Source organism: Muntiacus reevesi, chromosome 2, assembly GCF_963930625.1.
Source record: "Muntiacus reevesi chromosome 2, mMunRee1.1, whole genome shotgun sequence".
NCBI lineage: Eukaryota > Metazoa > Chordata > Mammalia > Artiodactyla > Cervidae > Muntiacus > Muntiacus reevesi.
Genome location: NC_089250.1, coordinates 265,972,410 through 265,987,525, shown reverse-complemented (window position 1 = coordinate 265,987,525; position 15,116 = coordinate 265,972,410).

Sequence of the window (15,116 nt, the reverse complement as noted above, 5' to 3'; positions counted from 1 at the left end):
GCTTGGGACAAGCTGGGGACGAGGTGATGGGAGCAGAGAGACGTGATCAGATTCTGGACACATTTTGGAGGTATAATCAATAGGATTTGCTGATGATTTGATGTGCAGGAGAGAGAAGTCAGGGATCACTCCTAATTTTATAAGCTGAGCATCTGGAAGGCTCGAATCACCTTTTCCAGAAGTGAGAAGACAGTGACAGGGGAATTCTGTCAACTTTTGAGTTCTTGGACCTCCATGGGGAGATGCTGGGGAGGCAGAGGGTCTGGGGTTCAGAAGAGAGATGCAAGGTGAAGACAGACATTTGAAAACACCACAGTGCTGTTGGTGTTTACTGCCATGAGATCAGCCAAGATGACCGAGGGGGCAGGTGTGAAGGGAAAAGAGATCTAGAGACCAAGATCAGGAAAAGGAGGAGAAATTAGAAAATGAAAGAGGCGGGACAACCAATGAGAAAAAAGGAAAAACGTTCAGCGCAGCACCCTGGAATCAGAGAAAAAAGCGTGCTCAGAAGAGAGTATTCACATGTGAAATGCTGTTGAGGTCACCGCAGCTCTATGAGAATGGCTCATTAAATACACCAAATGGAAAGAAACTTCCCTGCTGGTGCGCTGATTAAGACCCCGACCTCCCAATGCAGGGGCCCAGACTCGATCCCTGGTCAGGGAACTAGATCCCACACGCCACAACGGAGGGTTTGCATGCCACAACGAAGACCTGGCACAGTTACATAAAAAGTAAATATTTAAAAAAATGCAGAGTGTGCCAGGCAAGTTTGCAGAGCAACCAGAACTCCTGTATGTTGCTGCTTTGAATGGAAAACGGGGCGGGTTCTCTGGAAGGATCTGGTAGTTTCTTATAAAGTTAAACATTACATTTACTTTATGACTCAGCAATCCCACTTCTATTTGTTTACCTAAGGGAAATAGAAGCTGATGTACAAAATTTCTACATGAACCCAAGTTAAATGAAGACCTAGGTTCATGCAGAAACTTGTCCGTGAATGTTCACAGCAGCATTACTCACCTTAGCCAAAAGATGGAGACAACCCAGAGACTTGTCAACTGATGAAGGTATAAATAAGATATTCTATGTCCACATTGATGATTATTAATTGTGTAAGAAGATTGAAACATGGATACGTACTGCAATATGAATGAACTCTGAAAATGTATGATGACTGAAAGAAGACAGTGGTAAAAGACTACATATTACATGATTCTGTATCATATGAAATTTCCAGAATAGTCCATGTTTTGTTTTGTTTTTAAACTCCTGTGTGTGTTTATTTATTTATTTTTGGCTGCACTGGCTCTTCGTAGCTATGCACAGGTTTTTCCAGTTGCAGTGAGCGGGGGGCCACTTTCTAGTTGGGGTACAGGGGCTTCTCTTTGCGGTGGCTTCTCTTGTTGCGGAGCACAGGCTCTAGAGTGAGGGCTCAGGAGTTGCGGCTCACGGGTTTAGTTGCCCTGTGGCATGTGGGATCTTCCCCGACGAGGGGTCAAACCTGTATCCCCTGCAATGGCAGGTGGATTCTCATCCACTGGACCACCAGGGAAGTCCACCAATCCATGTAGACAAGAGCAGATTAATGATTGAGAATGATTGAGGAACTGGGATTTGGGGGTTGATAGCTAGAGGGTGCAAGGCTTCTTTTCAAGGTGAAGAAAATGTTCTAAAATTGTGTTGACACAATATATGTCTGAATATATGAAAAATCATCAAATCGTACACTTTACTTTTTGTCTTTTGTTATATTTTCAAACTCTATACTTTAAACAGGTTTATTGAATGTTACGTGAGTTATAGGTTAATAATGCTGTTAATGACTGGATAAATAAATCTCACCTTGCAGTGGCAAACAGAAAAACAAAACCCCAACCCCTGCCCCCCCCCAAGATGTTATTGTTACACTGGCTTTATTCTTAACCATCAAAAACTGGAAACAATCTAAATGTCCTTCAACAAGTAAATAGATAATAATCTGTGGTCCCTCCAGGCGATGGATGGATATTCTTCAGCATGGGCAAAGAACAAGCAGCTGATACAACTCAACAAGGTGGATAAATCTCAAATCTCATATCTTTTTGCTGAGGGAGAGAAGCCAGACCCAGAAGGGTACATGACACTGTGAAATTATTATTTTTGGTTTTGTTTTCTGGCGGAGCCACACGACAGGAAGGATCCTCATTCCCAACCAGGGATTGAACCCATGCCCCCTGCATTGGAGCATGGAATCTCAACCACCAGACTGCCAGGGAAGTCTTTTTTTTTTTTTAAATAGCACTTGCAAGGCTAATGTGATCTCAGTTCCCCGGGCAGGGATTGAACCTGGGCCACAGCAATGAAAGCCCGGGATCCTAACCATTAGGGTAACCAGGGAACTCCCACAATGTTGTTATAAGAATGAAGTGACTGAGGACAGATCAGGGATTGCCAGGGGCTGGTAGGTGAGCTGGGGGCCAAACCACAGAGGAGCACCAGAGGACTTCTGAGGGCGATGGAATTCTTCTATGTCTCCATCGTGACCGTGGGCCATCTGACCTTCTGCCTTGATCAAAGCTCATGGACCTGTCCATTAAAAAGGGTGAGTTTTAGAGACATCCCTGGTGGTCCAGTGGCTAAGACTGCACTCCTAATGCAGGGGGCCCGGGTTCCATCCCTGATCAGGGAACTAGATACACGGGTCACAACTAAAGATCACTCATGCTGCAACCAAGATCTGGCGCAGCCCAATAAATATATTTTTTAAAAGAGTGAATTTTATATGCATCTTATACCCCCATCATCCAACAAAATTGCTTCTGAAGTCTAAATGTTGATCAACTGAAGAATGGATAAGCAAGACCTGGAACCTGTGCCTCCTGCATTGGCACTGTGGAGTCTTAACCACCAGACTGCCAAGGAAGTCCCTAGGGGTTTTTTTAATTTTTAATTAAAAAAATTTTAATTGAAGTATGACTGATTTACAACAACCTAAAGGTTTTTTTTTTTTTTTTTTTTTTTTTTTGAATGTGAAGTCCTCTCTGCTTAAAAAAAAATTTTTTTTAAATACACTAGGTCAAAGAAAACACGTCCAGCGGTCAGACTGGTCAGAGCCACGTGTTTTGCAGTCCTTGGTGTGAGTGAACTAAAGCAGAAGCCAGACTCAGCCCTGGGCTTTTGAGGAAGTCTAGTGTTTAACTGGGAAACAAAGAGGAACTTGAGAAAAGTCACCGAAGCAAGCTGCTGAAATGTTATTGGCAGGCCTGCTCCTGGCCCCTGTAGGTTCCAGGGTTTTGAAAGGCATCCTCCCACTTAAGCTTCAGAACAAGGCTGCCCAGTAGCTGTTGGTATTATCAGTGCTGTTGCCAGGAAGAGCTTCTCTATGCAGATAAGGAAATTCTGGTTCCCAGAGGGAGGATCACCTGCCCAAAGACACACAATGAGATGAGATTGGAATGCTGGAGGCAGGATGCTTCTGTTCTTTTTAAGGGGACAAATTTTTGCAAAGGATCCCCTCAAAAGGTAAGAAAGGCAGTAGGAAACAATGTCAGAGATGCAATGTGTATGTAATTCCACTCAGTAGCCACCCCACCCCTCGTAAAAGGAAAAAAAACTTTCCATACTTATGAAACTGATTATCAAGTTTACGTAGCGTTATGGGTTGGACTGTGTCCCCCCTTAAAAAACTAAGTCCTCCCCACCAACACTTCAGGATATAACTTCATTTTTAGATTTTGGGGGGTTTTGGTTTCTTTTTTTTTCCCCCCAACTGAGGAGAAGGGGACAACAGAGGATGAGATGATTGGTTGGCATCACTGACACAATGGACATGAGTTTGAGCAAACTCTGGGAGATAGTGAAGGACAGGGAAGCCTGGCGTGCTGCAGTTCATGGGGTCGCAAAGATTTGGACACAACTGAGTGACTGAACAACCACAACAGTGACATGTGGGGTCTTCGTGACCCAACCAGAGATGGAACCCATGCTCTCTTGCAGTGGAAGAAGAATTCTTAACCACTGGACCACCAGGGAAGTCCTGGACATCAGGTCTTTACAGAGATGATTAAGTTAAGATGAGGCCATTAGGGTGGGCCCTAACCAAATAGGACAGGTGGTCCTTTAAGAAGAGGAGATTTGGGGAGTTCCCTGGTGGTAAAATGGTTAGGACTCAGCACCTCCACTGCTGTGACCCGGTTCAGGGAACTAAGATCCTGCAAGCCCTATGTATGACCAAAAAAAAAAAAAAAAAGAAGAAGAAGAAGGGGAGATAGACAGGCTGAGAGGAAAGGTGAAGTGAAGGGACACAGGGAAAAGATGGCCATCCACAAGCCAAGGAGAAAGGCTTGAAACAGATTCTCCCTTCCAGCCCTCACAAGACTTATTGTTATTACTTTTTGCCACATTGCACAGTTTGTTGAAATTCCCCAACCAGATATTACATTAGGCTTCCCTGTCCATCACCAGTTCCCAGAGCTTGCTCAAACTCCATAGAGTCCACAGAGTCGGTGATGCCATCCAACCATCTCATCCTCTGTTGACCCCTTCTCCTCCTGCCCTCATTCTTTCCCAGCATCAGGATCTTTTCCAATGAGTCAGTTCTTCACATCAGGTGGCCAAAGCGCCCCCTGCAGTGGAAGTGTGGCGTCTCAACCATTGGACCACCAGAGACATCTGATCCTGCTACACCTTGATCTTGAACTTCTAACCTCCAGAACCATGAGCCAACACGTTTCTGTTGTGTAAGCTCCCAGTTTATGGGACTTTCCTCAAGCAACCCTAGGCAACAAATTCATGTTGGAAAACAGAGAGACAAGAAAAAGCAAAATGATCTTGAGGAATACAAGAGGGCTGACCTCAGCAGTCATCCAGATAAGTATTATTCAGCCTAAGCAGCTAAAGGAACATGATATTTACATAGGATTAGATGAGCAGATTAACCAAAAAGTACAGAGAGCCTAGAAACAGACCTACGTATCCGGGGAGATTTGATATAATAAAGAGGTTGCCTTGCAGGTCATGGGGGCAGGGTGTGACTTATCCACATGGGACAGGAGAGCCAATCTCCACCTGGCATCATACACAAAAGTCATCCCCACTAGGTTGCAAGACAAAACGCTTAAAGGAAAACATGGGAGAATAGTTTTACGACCTTGAGGTTAAGAAGGATTGCTGCATTTAGACTAGTTGTAATGATGGGACTTCCCAGACAATCCAGAGGTTAGGGTTCTGTGCTTCCCCCAGAGGGGGCACGGGTTCCAACCCTGGTCAGGGAACTAATATTCCACGTGCCATGTGGTCCAAAAAATTGTAATTGTTTCAGTTTTTAAAGAATGCTTTCCTATATTTCAAAATTTATGCCTCCTCAATCTTGATTCCCCCAACTACCTGTTCCCTTCCTTGGAGTCAACTGGTATAACTATTTCTTGTTATCTTGCTGATATACCTTATGTCTGGAGAAGCAATATAAACACACACACACCCTCTTCCTCTCTCTTCATGGAAAAAATGGCATGTTGACCACACAGTTTCTTCACCTTGGAGACGATTCCCAAGGAGTATGTAAAAAAACCTTCGTTGCTCCTTTTTATGGCAGTGTGTGAGGTAGAGAACTTCTTAGGATACAAAAAGTACTAACCGTTGATTTTACATTAAAAGTAATATCTCTGGGCATCAAAAGATCCCATCAACAAAATGGAAAGATGAGCTGCAGGTTGTGAGAAGATGTCTGCAACACATGTAACTGACAAAGGGTGTCATATCCACAGTATATAAAGAACTCCTACAAATCAATAAGAAAAATGCAAATAAGGAGTTTCCTGGTGCTCCAGAGGTTACGACTCTGCCCGGCAATGCAAGGAACACTGGTTCAATCCCTGATCTGGGAAGATCCCACATGTCCGGGAGCAACTAGGACCCTGCGCCACAGCTACTGAGCCGGCGCTCTGGAGTCAGGCAACCGAGCCCATACACGGCAACGACTGAAGCCCGAGTGCCTAGAACCTGAGCCCTGCAACAAGGGAAGCCACACCAATGAGACGCCTATGCACTGCAACTAAAGAGTAGCCCCTACTCGCTGCAACTAGAGAAAGCCCCTGCGCAGCAACGAAGACCCACCACAGCCAAAAATCAATCAACCAATCTTTTAAACAGTAAATTATTCTAAAAGAAAAAAGAAAAAGACAAACAGAGATTCCCCTGGGTGGGGGGGTCCAATGCTTCCAGTGCAGGGAACGTGGGTTTGATCCCTGGTCAGGGGACTAAGGGAACTAAGATCCCACTTGCCGCAGAGGGTGGTCAAAAAATAAGAAAGCGGAAGGGGAAAATGTGCAAAAGAGGGAGGGGAAAACAGTTTTAGAAGTCCTGAAAGCGGGGGAAGGGGGCAGGTTATGTACATGGGGTGCGAGATTGGATCTCTGTCTCTAGCCACACACAGACACACACACACACACACACACACACACACACACACAGTTGCAGTGCGGTCCATTAGTAGTTGTTATCAGTCACCTGAGTGAAGACAGGCCTGGCAGAAAGAAGGAGTCTCAGTAACCTGGCTGAGTGTGAATTCAAGGTGGAGATGGGAGAGATTATTTCTTTCTGGCCCAGGGAAGGGAGAGGCTGGCCCAGCCCAGAGGGAGAGGGTTAGGGTGGAAATTTGGCTCTGTGCCTGACACCTGCCCGAGGAGTCTTGTCAAAGTTGGGTCAGCCTTGCCTTGCCTTCTCTGTGATGCAATCCAACACTTGGCTGACAACATCCTCTTAAACTGACTTGGTACAGGTCAGGCACATTCCCAGGTGCGGCTGTGCGCTAGGCGCTTTGAGTACTCAATTTCCTTCCGCAACATAGGAACTACCATCTTTCCAGCTGCTCTGACTGGAGGGACTTTGAAGGGATTCATGTCTCTTCTCTGCTTCTCACGGCCCACATCCTAGCCAGCAGGATATCCCGTTGGGTTGACCTTCAACGTACATCCAAAGTCTGACTGCCAAACTATATGCTGGTCCAGCTGCCAGCATCTCCCACCTGGACTGTTGCATTCACTTCCTCACTGTTTCTGCCCTTGCGTCCAACAGAAAGGTCCTTCCTTGCCTGCTAGCTGAACCCTTTTACAGGAAGCGAATGATGTCACTTCCCTCTTCAAACTCCTCCTGAGGCTTCCACGTTACTCAGCTGGACCCATGAGGCCCCCATCCCATTTCCAAGCTCATTTCCCTTCCTCCCCCCCATGCTCTCTCTATCTCAGACACTGGCCTCATTGCTCTGCTCTGACCTTACCAGGCCCAGATCTGCCTCAGGGCCTTTGCACTTGCTGTTTCTCTGCCTGGGACCCACCTTCCCCAGACTTCTGTGTGGCTTATTTCCTCACCTCCTTCTGGTCTCTTCTCAGACATCACCTCCTCAGTTGGGCCTTCCTGACCTCACCAAAGAAAATTGCTATTTTTCTCTTTCTCCATGGTATCACCATTTATCTCAGAACCTATTTTATTTCTTGATTTCTTCCTAGTACATTTATTATTAATACCATGTAACATAACAGATAGATAGATAGACAGGTCATCACTAGAGCATCAGTTCCATAGGGCAAGATAGTTTTTTTTTTTTTTTTTTTGGACTGTTCGGGTCTTAATTGTAGCATGCAGAATGTTTTTAGTTGGGACATATGGGATCTAGTTCCTTGACCAGGGATTGAACTTGGGTCCCCTGCATTGAGAGCATGGAGTCTTGGCCACTGGACCACCAAGGAAGTCCCAGGATAGGTATCTTGCTCACTGCTCTACTCCAAGCCTAGATATTCAGTAATTATGCTTAATAGCTGCTCAATAAATAGTAAGTATATGAATAAACAAACAGCTGTAAAAGGTAGGTACTCTGATTATGTCATCTTGCTGATGAGAAGACTAAAGGTGAAGTCATCCACCCATGAACTTCCCACTTGTTGAGTTCTTGTGGCAGGTCAGCCCTGTACGTTCAGGCTCTCAAAGGAAGTCAGGATTGTCTCCTTGGCAGGTGAGGGGTCCCAGATTCAGAGATATGAAGCCACTTAGCTGGAGCAACACAGCCAGAAAGTTCTGAGATGAAAGGAGGTCTGCCTGTAGCCAGGGCCATCCTCTCACCTGTACATCCTCTCACCTTTATCAAAAGATCAGGCAGCCTCATGACTTCCCCAAAGGTTCAGTGGTTTAGACTCTGCGCTTCCCATGCTGGGGGCATGGGTTCAATCCCTGGTAGGGGAACGAAGATCCCACGTGCTGCATGGTGTGGCCAAAATATTACAAAATAAAATAAAACAGCATTACACAGCAGGACCTCCCTAGTGGTCCAGGGGTTAAGAATCTGCTTGCCAGTGCAGGGGACACGGGTTTGATCCCTGGTCTGGGAAGATCCCACATGCTGAGAGGCAACTAAGATCACACTCCCCAACTGCTGAAGCCTGCGTGCTCTAGAGCCTGTACTTTGCAACAAGGGAAGCCACCACGGTGAAAAGCCCCCTTACATTGCAACCAGAGGAAGCCCTTGCAGCAACAAAGATCCAGTGCAGCCAAAACTAAAATTAAATGCATAAGTAAAATTTTAAAAAAGAATCACACATCTCAAAAAATAAAGAAAAAAAAAAAGATCAAGTGTCCTTATGTCATTTATTGTTTGAGTGTTTGTTTGCTTTTCATCATCAAGTCCTTGGCTCACCCTGGGCCTTCTCTCTGCCACCCAGTACCCACCCCTGTGTTTATTTTTGAAGCAAATCCCAGAAGCTATATCAGCTCTGGGCACATTCCTTGATGTCCAGGCCACCTTAGAATTCCCACAACTTCCAACACAAGAATCCTGAAATGACAGACCGGTCAGCCTCCAGAGGTGATACCAGGAGCTCCTCTCTGCCGACTGACTTTGTGGAACTGAGAAGCAAGATGGCCCAGGTTCAAAGCCAGCTTCCCTACTCACTGGCTGCAGCAGCCCAGGGGACCAAGCCTCAGTTTTCTCAACTGTCAGATGGGGGCACAATAATAACAGTCCCTCCTAGGCAGGGCTGTTGCAGGGGGTTAAATGAGTGAATATGCACCAACACTTAGAACCTGCACTTTGGTCAAATGTTTGTTTTTGAAGCTTCAAATGCTTGAGCTATAAAACTGCCAGCAATCATCCAAAACAAACACCACAGCACAATTTCCTGTGACTAAACCAGTATTTTGGTACATGTTTTGAAAAATGCCAAAATGCTATTAGTAACACAGATACTTTAGTTTGGAAAAAAAATGATACTTGAGCTCCAACTTCTTTGCTTTCACACCAAAGAGTCAAGCCCGATCCATCAACTGATGAATGGATAAACAAAATACGGTGGATCCATACAATGAAGTATTATTCAGCCTTGAAAAAAGGATGAAGTTATGATCTGTTCTACAACATTGAAAAAGTAACTCTAAGTGAAAGAAGTGATGGGTTTCCCTGGTGGCTCAGAGGTAAAGAATCTGCCTGGAAATGGAGGAGACACGGGTTTGACCCTCGGTCGGGGAAGATCCCACATGCCACTGAGCAGCTATGCCCATGTGCCACAACTATTGAGCCTGTGCTCTAGAGCCCAGGAGCTGCGGCTACTGAACATATGTGCCCACAACTACAGAAGCACCACAACTAGAGAGGAGCCCCCGCTCTTGGCAACTAGAGAAAAGCCTTTGCAGTAACAGAGACCAAGCACAGACAAAAAATTAAAAATAAATAATTTTAAAAAATAAGCCATACACAAAGACCATATAGCACATAGCCTATGATTCCTTTTTTTCTTTTTTCTTTTTTTTGGTGGCTGTGCCTTGCGTCTTGTGGGATCTTATTTCCCCCAATTAGGGATTGAACCCTCGTCCTAGGCAGTCAAAGTGCAGGCTCCTAACCACTGGACCCCCAGGGAATTCCCCTTGACTCCATTTATACTAAATCCCCACTGTAGGCGAATCCATAGGGACAGAAAATTGATTGGTGGTTACTAAGGGCTGAGAAGGATGGAGGGAAAGGGACTTGATGGCCAAGGAATGTGAGGTTTCTTTGGGGGGTAAAGAAATGTTCTAAAATGGATTGTGGCGATGACTGCATAACTCTGTGAGTGTGACAAAAATCATTCAACTGTACACTTGAAAAGGATCCCCCAAAGATACAGGCTACGTGATCCCACGCATGTAACACTCTTGACGTCACAAAAGTCTAGAAATGCAGAACAGATCAGTGTTCCCCAGGGGTTAAGGAGGGTGGCTGGGTGGGGTCGGTGGGGGGTGAGCGTAGAGAAAGTGGGCGTAGCTATAAGAGCACCAGGTGTGAGCTGGGGCGGGAAACATCTGTCTCAACCACATCAGAGTCAACATCCGGGACGTCTTACTGAACAGCCAATCCTCATTGCGGGTTTCCTATTTGTGAAAGCAAATACAAAAAAACCCTAAAATCAATAGGGTTGCGAGGTTGCTTCCAGGAATGCGCAGAGCGGCCCAAGAAATTGAGTCTCCCGACACACACACACGCATTCCCAGCCGAGGTCGAACGAGGCGAGCCTCGCTCTGCCGGCTCGGTTCAGCTCTCAGACTGTAAACAAGGGTCCCTTTCACGGTCTGGTTGGTGCCACGTTTTTCACATTTTTCTGCTTTTTGTTCGTGATGTTGTTTAAAATGGCTTCCAAGCCCTAGGGCTGAAGTGCCGCACGCTGTTCTCCTACGAGCCAGAAAGCTGTGACGTGCTTTGCGGAGAAAATGCAAAAGATTTTTAGAATGCATTTGTTTTGTAAACTTCCTTTAGGCGCCACTGTCGTGCTGTTGGTCTGAGCTCAATGCGAGCGAATCAACAATGTACATTACAGAAAGAATCTTTATAAACAGGAAGACACGTAAAGTCAAGTTATATATTGACCGGTTCAGGAAGTGTCGTCACCAGAAATTTCTGGGGAACCTAACCCCGTGTGCCCCTAGGAACGGTGGTTCAGTATTCATGAATTCAGTGTTTCTGGTCACATTACAGAACATAACTGCCTTCAGTAAGGGGCTTCTCTGATGGCTCATGGGGTAAAGAGTGCGCCTGCAATACAGGAGGCACAAGAGGTGGGTTCCATCCCTTGGTGGGGGATAGCCTCAGGAGGGGGAAATGGCAACCCACTCCAGTATTCTTACCTGAAAAATCTCATGGACAGTGGAGCCTGGTAGGCTATAGTCGTGTCTAAAGGATCATGAAGTATCAGACATGACTGAGCACCGGGCTTCAGTAAGGAGAATCAGCTGGTATGTAGTTTTATAAAATGGGGGCAAACTGGGTAAAAGGCACACAAGGATCTCTTTGTATTATCGCTTCAAACTGCATGGGAATTTACAATTATCTCAAAAGAAAAAGTTTAATTTAAAAAAAGAGAGAGAGAAGGCAATGCTTAGCCCCTCTGATGAGCCAGGAAAAATGACCTTTCCTAGTAAGATACTTGTAAGATTTTTAACAGCAAGGCATTGGTCAGAAAGCTTTCTTAATGAGTGAACTCAGTTCCTCTGAAATTATGAAATAGTCTGCAACTCTCTGGGTTGCAAATGTCTGATTACCAAGAAATACTGAAGCCCAAAATGCCACTATTTTGGTGATTAAAAATAGCATGCTATAGGACTTCACTGGTGGTCTAGTAGTTAAGACTCTGCGCTTCCACAGTAGGGGGTGTGGATTTATTCCTGGTAGGGGAACTAAGATCCCACATGCTGTGCAGCTGGGCCTCCCACAAAAGCATGCTAGCCTGTAATACTGAAAACAGCTTTTGTAATCACTACATCACATACATACAAACATATCCTGCTTGACTCTGGAGATTTATCTATCTTTTCACTGAGTTCTTCCTGTGTGTCCACCCTGTGTTAGGCAGTGATGGGCACCCAGCAGTGACCAAGATATTCCCAGTCCTGCCTTCATACGACTGACAACCCAGTGGAGGAAACAAACCCTTCCCAGACTGGGCAGGACTGGGAGAGGGGAGCTCAGGATCCACTGAGGGATCCCAGAGTGGGTATTGCATCTAAGGTGGAAGGAAAAATCAAAGAGGGCTTCCTGGAGGATGGGGGGCATACGAGTCGTACTAGCAAGGATTACGGAGAAGGCAATGGCACCCCACTCCAGTACTCTTGCCTGGAAAATCCCATGGACAGAGGAGCCTGGTAGGCTGCGTTCCATGGGGTCGAGAAGAGTCGGACATGACTGAGTGACTTCACTTTCACTTTTCACTTTTATGTGTTGGAGAAGGAAATGGCAACCCACTCCAGTGTTCTTGCCTGGAGAATCCCAGGGTCAGGGGAACCTGGTGGGCTGCGGTCTATGGGGTTGCACAGACACAACTGAAGCAGCAGCAGCATCAAGGATTAAAGGATTAAAAAAAAAAAAAAGATCAGCTAAAAGGAAGCAGGGTAAGGAAGGAGTTTCAGGAGTGGGATGCAAATGTGCAAAGGCCAGGAAGAAAAAGGCACGGTGGCATATGGGACTTCCCTAGTGGTCCAGTGGTTAAGACACTGTGCTCCCAATGCAGGGGGTCCGAGTTTGATCCCTGGTCAGGGAGCTGGAACCTGCCTACCAAAAGAAAGATCCCGAGTGCTTCAACTAAGACTCTGCACAGCTGGGAAGAAAAAAAAAAAAAGACACATGGCATAATCTGGGGGAAATGACTGTATTTCTTTGTGAACATTATGAAAATAATAATAGCAAAAACTTTTAAAAGCACCTACTAATTTCTAAGCTTGGTTCTAAGTACTTTGCATGAGCTAACTCATTCATGCCTCACCATCACACTATGAGGAGGGCCAGATTTATAGCTGCAACAACAGAGGCACAGGGAAGGGTAAGTGATTCCACCAAGGTCATATCACTGGTGAGCAGCAAATCTGAGAATCACTTGCAGGCCGTCTGACTTTGAGTCTGGCCTTCAACTCTGATGTTGTGTTTTAGCAAGTGCAAAAGGCAAGGGGAGGCGGAGACAAAGGAGTGAGCAAGGAGACGTGGAGGCAGAGGCCGTGGTGCGTGCGTTTGTGCTAAACTGCAGTAGTTTCAGCATGTGGGCTCAGTGGTTGTGGCACACGGGCTTAGCTGCCCCACGGCATGTGCAGTATTCCTGGACCAGGGATTGAACCCGTGTCCCCTGCACTGGCAGGCAGGTTCCAACCGCTAGACCACCAGGGCAGTCCACAAGTGTTGATTATCTTACACATTTTCTGGGTGTAAGGAATCCAGAAGCAACAGAGCCAGGCATCTGTGGCTTCAGATTCCTCAAGAGCTTGTGGTCACGCTGTTTGCTAGGACCTCAGTCCCTCAAAGACTCAAGTGGGGCTGGAGATCGGCCGGAGACCTCATTGGCTGTTGGCTGGACCTGTGGGCCTCTCCTGAGAGTCCTTCTGACTTGTGTTAAATTAATTAGCAAGGAAAACTTTAGACTAGGGTGGCTCAAATACCTTAGCAGCCTACGTATGTGAACCCAAACATAAGCCCATAAATGCCTCAAGGTAACGTCAATTGAAGAAAAACACACGACATAAAAATTGTGACTTAGGTTTTATTTGGGGGCCTTACTGAATGAAGACTAAGCCCAAGAGACAGCGTCTCAGATAGCTCTGAGGAACTGCTCCGAAGAGGTAAGGGAGGAGCCAGAATATATAAGAATTTTTGCTGGAAAAAGGAAACCTAACATGTACCCAAAAGATTACTGCTAGTGACAAATATCAGACATGTCAAGTTAATGCTTTTCTAACTATGGGAAGAAGCTAGAGTTTGGGGTCATTGAAATTATTCCTTAGATGTGAATCTTAACTATCTAGGGCCAGTATTTTGTTTTTCTCCATCCTGAATTCCCCTTAGGGCTCATGGGGTTGGCAACAGTGGTTGATGGCTTGATGGTAGGCAACATTCATTATTTATTGAAATGGCAGGCAATATCTTTTGCCAGAAGTAAGAATCAAAATACAAAGACAACCAATCACAACCAATGAATCTTTCCCAAATAAAGCCAATGCTTAAGCTACAGCCAATCAAATAATTTCCTTGCTTTGTTTCCGGGTCTTCTCCACAGAAGTCTTTCCTGAGCTCCTGACAGGGTAGTGCTCCTAACTGCTTCCAGTTTGGTACTGCCTGCTTGGAATTAATTTTTGATTGATTAAACTGTTAAAAAATTTATATGCCTCAGTTTATCTCTTAACACAGGGCAGCTGGATTCCTCCAGGGCAGGTGATGTGAGAGCACCCAATATGGAAACCGCAATCTTTTTATAATCCAATCCAGGAAGTGACTTGCCTTTGGTTCTGCTATATTCTATTCATAGCAAGTTGAGTTACTAAATTCAACTCTCCCTCAAAGAGAGAGCAGTTGAGCTCCTTGACTTGAAGGGAGGATATTATGCTATAATAAGACATGTATTTGATCTTTGTCCCTGATTCTGGCACAGAGACCCTAAGTCCCTTGGAATTTCCTGGGCAATAGAAGTGTCTTATTATCCATAAGGAGCCCCTTTGATCATCCCTAAGATTATGCTAAAGGGGTAACATCTTGAGTCACCTCATAGTCTACGGATGGAGCTGCTCACCAGAAAAAGCAACAGATTAGGGGCCTGAAACTTTCAGCCCCACGTGCCCACCTCTGGAGAGTTGGAGGGAAAGTGGATTGGAGATGAAAGTTTTCTAAAAATTATTCACCCTAGACTACTTTCCATTTTATTTATTTATTTATTTATTTTTTTAAAACTTTTTGGCCACACCCCATGGCCTGTAGGATCTTAATTCTTTGACCAGGGATCGAACCCATGTCCCCTGCAGTGGAAGTCTGAAGTTTTAACCACTGGACCACTAGGGAAGTCCCCTCCATTTTAATTTAAGTGAATTTTCTTTCAGTTCTTTTTTTTCTTTTTAATCACAAATACCATCATTTACAGTTTTTGTTTTTAAATGGATGTATTTTTAATGGAAGAATAATTGCTTTACAATATTGTGGTGGTTTCTGCCATGTATCAACATGAACCAGCCATAGGTATACATACATATGTCCCCTCCCTCTTGGACCTCTCTCCCACCTCCCACCTTATCCCACCCCCGGAGGTTGTCCCAGAGCCCCGGTGTGGTGCCCTGAGTCATAAGGAACAGTCCCACTGGCTATCTCTTTT